General features: G+C 40.8%; 1 protein-coding gene and 2 long non-coding RNA genes across 13 annotated transcripts in view; 2 read left to right on the top strand and 1 right to left on the bottom strand.

Annotated features, from left to right (window-relative positions):
• The window catches only part of LOC116699537 (uncharacterized), a 6436-nt gene extending 6362 nt beyond the window's left edge, over window positions 1-74 (top strand). Inside the window, exon 3 of the long non-coding RNA XR_004334451.1 lies at window positions 63-74. This is a non-coding gene — a long non-coding RNA (uncharacterized LOC116699537). The remainder of the gene's footprint in view (window positions 1-62) is intronic.
• Window positions 75-2279: 2205 nt separating this feature from the next.
• LOC116699528 (transcriptional repressor p66 alpha) overlaps window positions 2280-10233 on the top strand; it is a 22707-nt gene continuing 14753 nt past the window's right edge. For 5 of the 11 annotated variants that reach the window (XM_032532175.1, XM_032532177.1, XM_032532176.1 and 2 more), the window contains exon 1: window positions 2280-2543. The gene's annotated coding sequence lies outside the window, so the exon portion shown is untranslated. The other 6 variants (XM_032532170.1, XM_032532173.1, XM_032532168.1 and 3 more) reach the window with 6 other exon arrangements.
• LOC116699538 (uncharacterized) overlaps window positions 4508-10233 on the bottom strand; it is a 19406-nt gene continuing 13680 nt past the window's right edge. Inside the window, exons 2-3 of the long non-coding RNA XR_004334452.1 lie at window positions 6085-6093; window positions 4508-4518 (exon numbers count right to left, since the gene is read on the bottom strand). This is a non-coding gene — a long non-coding RNA (uncharacterized LOC116699538). The remainder of the gene's footprint in view (window positions 4519-6084; window positions 6094-10233) is intronic.

Below are 10233 nucleotides of genomic sequence, written 5' to 3'. Positions count from 1 at the left end.
AACAATAAGAACATTCGTCAAATAAACAAAGAAAAGACCATAAATGATTATTAAAGTGTCAGTGTTGAGTCAAGTGTTAAAGTGATAAAGTGACAATGAGGTGTGAATTTAAGTCCAGGTGTGTGTGTATGTATGTCTGTATGTGTACTGTATGTATGAATGTATGTATGTCTGTATGTGACTGTATATGCCATGATGTATGTCTGTATGTGTACTGGTAGTATGAAGATTATGTATGTCTGATGTGTACTGTATGTATGAATGTATGTATGTCTGTATGTGTACTGTATGTATGAATGTATGTATGTCTGTATGTGTACTGTATGTATGAATGTATGTATGTCTGTATGTGTACTGTATGTATGAATGTATGTATGTCTGTATGTGTACTGTATGTATGAACGGTATGTATGCTGGTTAGTTGTAATGTATGTATGAATGATGTAGTCTGTATGTGTACGTATGTATGAATGTATGTATGTCTGTATGTGTACTGTATGTATGGAATGTACAATGAAGGTATGTATGTCTGTATGTGTACTGTATGTATGAATGGTGTATGTCTGTATGTGTACTGTATGTATATATGTCTGTATGTGTACTGTATGTATGAATGTATGTATGTCTGTATGTGTACTGTATGTATGAATACATGAATGTATGTATGTCTGTATGTGTACTGTATGTATGAATGTATGTATGTGTACTGTATGTATGAATGTATGTATGTCTGTATGTGTACTTTATGTATGAATACATGAATGTATGTATGTCTGTATGTGTACTGTATGTATGAATGTATGTATGTCTGTATGTGTACTGTATGTATGAATACATGAATGTATGTATGTCTGTATGTGTACTGTATGTATGAATGTATGTATGTCTGTATGTGTACTGTATGTATGTATGTTGTTGGGTACTGTAGTAGGGATGTATGTATGTCGTATGTGTACTGTATGTATGAATGTATGTATGTATGTATGTGTATGTATGTATGTGAATACTGAATGTATGGTATGTACTGTATGGTGTAAATGTCTGTATGAATGTATGTATGTCTGTATGTGTACTGTATGTATGAATGTATGTATGTCTGTATGTGTACTGTATGTATGAATACATGAATGTATGTATGTCTGTATGTGTACTGTATGTATGAATGAATGAATGTATGTATGTATGTATTGTCCTCTCTCCCCTATTTCCTCCTCCCCCTAGTGTTAGAACAAAGTTTGAGTTTGGGGGATAATATGATGCTAGAGTTGCCAGATTTTTATTAGGAGAAACATGCACCATACATGTTGTATAGTGACTGACCTATAAGGGGCTCCGGGGCAAATCTTCATTAACTCCCCACCTCACACTCAGTGTACACACTCTGTCGCCTCAAGGTTTCCATCCAGTATGGTGCATTCAGCACATAGCCTTAGGTTTACTGTGTGTCAGTTATTGGTGGCGGTTTGAATAAACACATATTTTTCAAGGAACATGTGCAATACAAAACAATAAAAACTGAAATAATTTCATTTTAAAGCTAAATCTAAACACAAGGACCCTCTACAAAATAGAATAAATGATTATCTTGTACTTTAGTGGTGCAAATTGTCTTACAAAAAATTGCAGTTATTCAGATTACCAAAAACAACAAAGTAAACCTGGGACTTTTGAGGGCCCCCTTGGGGTCTAGGGGCCTTGGGGCAATTGATTTGCCCCCCTGTCCACAATTGGGAACCCAGTCTTGGTTTGTGGCTGCCTTGCACAGTAGCTATTTCACTTATGCACTGGTGCCACACGCTTTTGAAACTGTTTGCCCATTGTCAAAGTTGCTAAGTTGAATTTGTTCAAGTCTACATGTTGCACGTTTTTTTTTATTTTATTTTTAATAGTCATAGGCTTATTTCTTGGTGACCTATATGCAGACCCAGCATGTTCATACTGGCACTGACACTGATTATGAGTCCTGACCTGAGGTTGCTGGTTTAGGTCTTCATTGACTTTTAGGAGGCAGTTGGGTTGCTGGTAAGTGTTTTGGGGGAATCGTGGGATACCTTCAAATTTCATATGTTCTCATCGTTATATGGTGTGTGTGTGTGTGTGTGTGTGTGTGTGTGTGTGTGTGTGTGTGTGTGTGAGAGAGAGACGAGAGCAGGTGGCGAGGAGAGAGAGGAGCTGGAGAGAGAGGATGAGAGAGAGAGAGAGAATGTTGGAGGGGATGTTTGTGCTTGCTGGTACAGTCATGGGTCAACCCGAGGAGCCCGGGGCCCCTGATAGGGTCGTCCTGCTTTGGCCCTTGGTGGTCAGTGGCTTACATGATGCGATCCGGTCACCCTGGTATGCCGAGGTGCGCATGCCCACTAAGAGGACGCAGCGGCTCCATGTGTGTTGAGGCGCATTATTTGGCAACAGACGCGGCAGTGGGGAGGGCCGAAAAAAAGAGGATATCCCCTGGATTTAAAAAAAGCAACGATTTATCGAGGTTAACTGCAGATTAAACATTCCTTGGTCGACCATCGGTGAAGAACGGGAGACAAAGCTACCGAGTAAGTTGACTGAGACGAAACCGAAGTTTTTAGTAAGTGGATCGAGAGGAGCCTTTTATTCGGAGTCGTCGAGAGGAGCCAGGTTTTCCTCCACCTATCTGTGACGATAAAGAAGCTGATGGGCTGTTGAAAAGTAACACTTCTCCGCAGAGCCAAAGGTTGAGCACCGGGGAGGAGAGGGGGGGGGGCTTGCTCAGCCAAAGATTCTTTTATTTTACGTTTTCTTACGCGTGCCAGCTTGTTACTATGACCCCCGGACTTGATTTAGAGTAGGCTATAAGAAGTCGTTAAATGAGCTAAGGATTATAACGTTAACGTGACATCGCCGGCGGCACCCTCAGTCCTTGGGCCGGTTGATGAAATTTATGAGTTCCGATTCGGGTTTTTCTTTTCTTCTGGAGGGACACCCAGGTAACCAGTCCCGGTGAGTCCCGTACAGTCTCACTTTTAGGGCTGTGGGATAAAAGTTTGTGCCCGCTTTTTGAGCTGGTGGTAGTCCCGCATCGGGGTGAAGCCAGGTCAACGATTCGGGCTCGGTTCTGGTTGTGCGGACCATGTTGACGAGCCCGGCTGGAGGACTTTTAACGTAACTAGCTTACTTTTGACTTAAAGTCTTCAACAGCCGTTATGTTCAGACGGTAACTGCTTCTATCCGAGCTGAATTAGCTTCGTGTTTTTGTTTGTGTTAGCTAGCTAATGTTAGCTCACTAATAACAAGCTCACCTCCTATGAGGTGGTGTCAATAATACAAATTAAAAAAAAAAAAGCCGGTTAGTTGCACATGTAGTGTGGGCTGGGTTTAGTTTTTAAAGGGCTGAGTATGGTTTGGAGGGTGTACTGGGGGGTGGAAGGTTAATGGTGGCCGTTGCCGCTCGCTTTAAGCCCCTGGGCACCAGTGTTGGTTCTGCTATCTGGTAGCTAATCTTCCTACTTCTCTCTGTGACAACCGTAGTCTTCCTCCTCTTAAAGCTGAACACACACACACACACTCTGACACACAACGCACACACTTGCTCTCTGTCTCGCTCAGAATGGCAAACACGCACGCACACACACACACGCGCAGACTTTTTTTTTTTTTTTTTTGAAATACTGGTTTTGATTTAGATTTAGGCTACCAAGGACTTAGCATATGTTTAGCATATGTAGGCCTACTTAAAGCAAGACTTACTTTCAATTCACACTTACACAAAATACTATACTTTTTGTCTTTTTTTTACTAGCAACCTGCTAATGCTGGTGCAGAAAAAGTCACTGAACTCATACCAACACATTTGTAATAATGTGACAGTTTTTTTTTTTTTTAAATATAGTTTTGGTACTTTCCATATTATCAGATTTAGTGTTAATGGTGATATATCTTTAAACAACTGCTAGCCACTTTTGACAACCTTCAAATCTACTGCTAACTCAGTACCAATAATTCTAATAATGTAGTCTACAACGTTGAAATGAAGTATGCTCATAATCAGACTAATTAAAATAGAGGAATATATGCATGGGTTGAAGTTGTTACATTTGGGTATTTATTTTTGCATTGGTTCATTTGACAGATTTCAGAGGTAATTGTTTTTGTTAGGGTTGCAAGTTACTGACCATTATTTTCAATATCGCTAAAACCGCTGATTACCTTCTCGATGAATTGATTGGTTTATGAAATGATAGCAAATTGTGAGCCTTCCCAGTTGAACAGATTCCAAGGTTTTGTCCAGCCAAAACAGTCCACAATGCAATTAGTGTAGAAAACTAGAAAATCTTTGAATTTTGTCGATTTTCGCCTAAAACAATTGATTATCACAGTTGCTGTTGATTCATAGAGGTAACTGTTGCAGCTCTACTTTTTGTCATATATAACATCCTTATTAGTAAAATGGTTTATTGCCTCAGTGCACAACAAAGCCACTTAAAACCAAGTACTGTCCATGCCATGCAGACTGAAGATGGTATAGTAACGAAGTGGTCGGCTGTTAAAATACTTTATTGGCTTTTTTGTGAAGATCTGGAATAAACAGTCAGTTGTTCATGTGAACAAAGGCCCTGTAAAGTGGTATCTGTTGCATGGTTGCATTGTTTATGACCTGTCACTGCAAACAGAATACTGGTTTCCTTTTAGAGAAACCACCACTGGTCAGAAGAGAGGAGAAGTTGTTCATCCACTGCTAGTCTTATCCACTCCAGAGTGACGGCGTTCGTAGTATTACAATCACAAGGCCGAGTCATTAGAAAGTGTTCAGAAGTTTCAGCTTTGTCCGGAAAGCACTGTTCCAGTGATCACACACAAGACTGGCCCAGAGCAGTTGTGTAACCAGCCACTGTTCTGGAAAGGGTCATCTGCTGGCCACATTTTAAGCTGCTGCACATGACTGCAAGGGTCATAGGGCAACTGTTTAGTCAAGCCTCCATGACTTCATCAAATATACTGTATATGCAGCAGTTTGCTCTCTAATTGCCTTTTTCTGTCTTTTTTTGTGTAGGCGGTGGTGTAAGTTGCTGCATAAAGCACTGGCTTGTTTCAGTTTCAGAGTATCAGTTATGTCATTGAGCAAACCATGATCAACTCCAAATCGAAATTGTTCAATTATGCCAGCACAGATTTAACCATTTTGTAAAGGTAACCTCGTAAAGGTTTTGTTACTGCTGGTAGCAGATGCTCGGAGACCATCATCACTAGCATTTGTTATTCTGACAGATGGAACCAGATAAATGATTAGAATATGTTGCTGGTGCAGCAGTTCTACAAGATAGCGTGGGTGCACGGTTTTCTTAAAACTCGGTGCAGTGTAGAAATATGTTTTGACATGTTAAAGGTCTGTCAGTGGGTAAATAAAAGGCTGAACGCATACTGTATGTGCAGCCAGACATCGCGGATAGTCGAGCTATTCTTAAGACGTTTTGAGTTTGTGATGCGTGACATGAGCCGTGACTGACTAGATTAAATAACCACCTCGGGGCAGAGAGAAAAGACACTCAGCAGAAAACAAGACAGGTGTCGATAAACTGTGGATTCGGACGGGCGGCGTCCTGATAGTGGCAACCTGACACCAGATAAAAATACTATTCTGCCTTGGTGTATGCCACACTGGAGGCGCCAAGAGTCAAGTGCCTGCACAGTGCATTATAGGCTAATGTGGTAGTGATTATTGTGATGTAATTACACTACAAATGTTAACGTGAGCATTGAGTTCAATCAGATTCAACTCTCTAGAAGTCTTCAAACATTCATTTAATATTCATTCCCCCTGTGAAACAGTTAACCAGAGCAATAATAAGATACAAAGTAATAACGTGGAACAGACCTTTCAGCAGTATGTACAGTTGACATGCTTTTGCTTAAATCTTACAAGTATATAAGAGCCATTTAAACTCTTATTTGTCATATCTTAAAGATAAGATTACACAAATTGTGTTTGTTATAGAACCAGGCTTGTGGTCACTTTGTTAATGCAGACTGATTACACACGCATAAGCGTACACACACACACACACACACACAGAAGACTGCAATATGATTATATATACACTTTTGCAGCCTAACATGAACCTTGTTTCACTACAGTTACTTTACATTCAAAGTTCATATCATAGCACATATCTCCACCAGTGTGCCGTTTTATACTCGTTTAACAGAAATATTGCCCCCCTCCTACAATGGAAGACCCAACAGCATGCTGGGAAAAGACATAGAAATAATGTGTTTTGCCAGAAAGATTTACTTGGGGAAAACTGTTGCTGTGATGAAACTGTATTAAAAGAGTGACAGCCAAAGACAACACACATCGCACAACGACGTCTTTACAGCGTCGTAATGCTGTTGAAGGATTTCCATCTTATTTGAATATTGAACAGGATAATATTGTGTTGCGAGAAAATTCTGATAATCATACCATGAAACTTTCATAACCACGTGTGCCGTCTGTTCAAAACGATATACGTAATATTGAAATGGAAAGTGTAGCTGTTTATGTGCCATGTGTGTCACTTTACTTGTATATAAACTTTGTGTGCATAGAATGAATTTATAGTGTAGAGTTGAGTTTTCCTTTTTCCGGTTTAGTTGCCTTCAAAGCCTTTGCACTGGTTGCATTTGATGTCAAGTTCTTGGGTGGGTGTTTGATCCACCATATGTGTGTGTTTGAGTAGGTGTGTGGGTGGGTGGGTGGGCTTGATGAAAATGTGTGTAAACTGCCATGGAGATGAAATGTGAAACCTGTCAGCCATTCAGATCCCCTGTTACAAAGATAGGGTCAGTGTCCATGGGTGGTTGGGGGGGGGCTGTGTGGGGGGCAGCATTTCTAACTTCTTCCCTCAGCATCATTTCACAGCTATACGCATCAGAATTAATAACGCCATCACAACTCTTCCCAGCACACACACATGCACTCACATACCGTGTAATGGCCGTCACTGTGGAGGCCTGGCGTCTGCTCCAGCATCTGAAGGGTTAAACCCAGCTTCAGCTTCTCTCTCAGTCTCTCACACACACACACACACACACACTCTCACACACTAGCCAACCAGTTTAAACCGGTTCTCAGGAAAAGTGCTTTGTGTCCCACTGAATCCTGGGAAGGGTCATGTCATGTCTGTCGATTTCAGAGAATCGGGAAAAAACAACGTAGTCAGCTCTGTGTTATTAGATGATTGCTCTACATGCTGCGTTGTGACTCTGTATGTATGAGACTGCGTATAGGTCCATCATGGACACACTGAGTGTGCTCTATGCTCGCCACCATAACCATTCTAAGAACAAGAAGGGGAGGGGTAGGAGTGTGTACAGTGTGTGCTACTGAGAAATAGTTGGTTGTAAGGGTTAATTTGTAGTCCTTTTTTTTTTTTTAGTCTAAAAAAACCTAGCTTCCTGTAGTGCGTCGCTGGGCAGACTTGGGGCCTCAGCCGACTTGGGCCTCGATTCTGCGACATACATGCATGAATATGATTCAGGGCATAACGCTGGTGTGTTACTTCTTTGTGGTCGTCCAGTAAATAGCAACGGTCTGAGTCAGTTAATGTGTTCGAGATTCTGAACTTTGAGCACAGGTCGTCTCCTGGACATGTACCTTAACTCGTTTGATAATGGCCAAAGTCATGAGTGTGTGTGTGCATGCATGATAGCATGTGGATTTTGGAGTTGTAGCCTGGTCAATCAATCAATCAATCAATCAATCAGTCAGTCAGTCAGTCAGTCAGTCAGTTTATTATTAACGTGTCCCAGTGGGAAATTTGTGTCGCAGCAAGCACTCTTATTCTGGATATGGTTTACATGGAACATTAAAACCTAGTTATTAACATACCTGTGTATGTGGTCATAACAGTCTTTAGGTTTCTGACCATGTGCGTGCAGCTGTGTCTTGATCCTTCAACATCTGAACCACTTTGGGTCATTTCTGTACTGACTCAGTTACCTCTGCAGCTGAGGTCAAAATAACTTCCCATCATGGAAACCCAGGAAACCAATCTTATCATATGTAAATAAGAATAAAAATGTATACTTTATCAATACCACAAGGGGAAATTGCAATGTTTTCACTCTGTTTTTATTACACACATGCACTAAATGGATGTCAGAGCGGGTGGGGGGGGCTGCCCCAAGCAGTTGGGGGTTCGGTGCCTTGCTCAAGAGCACCTTGGCAGTGCCAGGAGGTCAAGTGGCACCTCTCCAGCTACTAGTCCACCCCCATACTTTGGTCCGGATGGGGACTTGAACTGAACCAGCAACCCTCCGGTTCCCAACCCAACTCCCTACAGACTGAGCGACTGCCATCCCCCCCCCCCCCCCCCCCCCCCCCCCCCCCCCCCCCCACCCCCATGTCACAGTATTGCAGTTTCTAACGATAGAATGGGACATAAACATTAAGCAGTACTTAAACGAGGATACTCCCAAAAACCTAATGATAATTGCAATAATAGGGCACATGTAAACGTACTCAATGTTGGACTGTAAGTCACTTTGTTTTCCATGTTTCAGGGCCAAGTTATGTTAGAAAAGAACTAGTATGACCATGTCGGAACTTGAACTTTAAACGTGATCCACGGCCACACTCGAAAGTTGTGTGAAAGTCAGGACCAAGAAGTGGAAACCGCCTAAATATGGGGATAACTGTCTCTCCTGAAAGGCGTTGATAGTATTGTTGTAACAAGAAAAGTGACAGAAATAGCCAAGAATGAAAAAAGAGAGTTTTAGAGAGAAGCTCAAACCCTTGTTACTTTCTCACCTCCGTACACCTATCCTGAAAATGTTTGAAGTGCGTTTGCGTATCAGATTGTCGTACAGAGTTCCTCCAGTGTTGACGTTGAAAGGCTGTATATCAATAACTGTACAGGTGTAAGCAGAATACTGTACCATGTGTGGATAAGAGATGCTGTATAAGAGTGTAGAGGTATGGTGTCTATTCTATTATACATAAATGGTTATTTACACACACAGAACAATGCGAGATCGGCCATTATCAAAACCATAAAGGTAAACAAAAAAGGTGTATTGACCCATGTGGTCTAGCCTCTTCCTGGGTCTCGTCTCATTTCTGACCCGACGCTGGAGAAAACCAAATATCATGATATTTATGACCAAACACCTCTATGTCAATATTGCGGATTATTGACAATTGGTGCTTTCCCAATGAGATTTTGAATAAATAATCATCAAATGCGGATACGATGACTTAAGTGGGCAGAGGCAAATAATAGAACACCTAGAGTGTGATGCTACGATGTCAAAAATGTTAGACGCTATCTAGCCTCACATATTGATATAATATTGACATATTGCCCAGTATGGACTTGCTGTATGGTGGGATTGAATTTGTTGTACAGGATATCGGCGATCGTAATGGATCTGGCGCTCTTTGGTGCCTGACCCAAGTATACACAAGCTCTTTCAAATGAATAATACAAGAATTTCACTTACACACATAAACTACCTAAATACTTGGATTTATGGGTGATTATGAATATTTTAACAGAATTCATGCCCCAGTTAATTTTGATATTCCCCAAGTCCCCTTAACCCTAGTGTTGTCTTCCCGTTAACCATTAACTCGTCCTCCCAGGTCAAAATTGAATTTTTTTTGTGCTTTTCCCATCTTTTTGTCATTTTTTCTGATTTATTTCTCACTTTTCCCAGCTTTTGGTGCTTTTAAAAAAAAAAGAACTGAGCTGGTTTAATAACCTGTTTTACACTTATTCTTGGAATTCATGGTCAACAAACCTCATTGATATCAAATTAAACATACGTTTTTAGTTAAAAAGGCAGAAATTATGAATTATTTTGACTTATAGTTAAGATCAGAGGATGTTGAGTGGATCACAGATGGGTAGATGTCAAAGTTTAGTCCGGATACTGTTTGGAAACCATTAAAAAAAAAAAAAAAAAAGAACTCAAATGCTATAAGATTAAATAAAACACCCAAAATGAAAGTAATCAATGTTACCTGAAGAACGTAAGGAACCATCCATGTCATTTTTGGGCAATTTGGTTGAAAGAAATCTAATATTTCTCATATGAAACACTTTGAAACGGGTCAATTTGACCCGAGGACAACACAAGGGTTAAGCTCTGATGTGATTACGATGTTGTCGTGTTTTTCCAGCATTTTTTTTGCTGCTACCCGTCTTACAAAACCCATGCCCAGGTTTTTGTTGTTGTTTTGTTTTTCACTGAACTTGAGTACTTACTGGATACTCCCCATCTTTT

The sequence above is a fragment of the Etheostoma spectabile genome, chromosome 12 (genome assembly GCF_008692095.1).
Source record: "Etheostoma spectabile isolate EspeVRDwgs_2016 chromosome 12, UIUC_Espe_1.0, whole genome shotgun sequence".
Taxonomy (NCBI): Eukaryota; Metazoa; Chordata; class Actinopteri; order Perciformes; family Percidae; genus Etheostoma; species Etheostoma spectabile.
The sequence above is the reverse complement of the archived record's forward strand: the minus strand, read 5'-3'. Positions and strand labels throughout refer to the sequence as shown.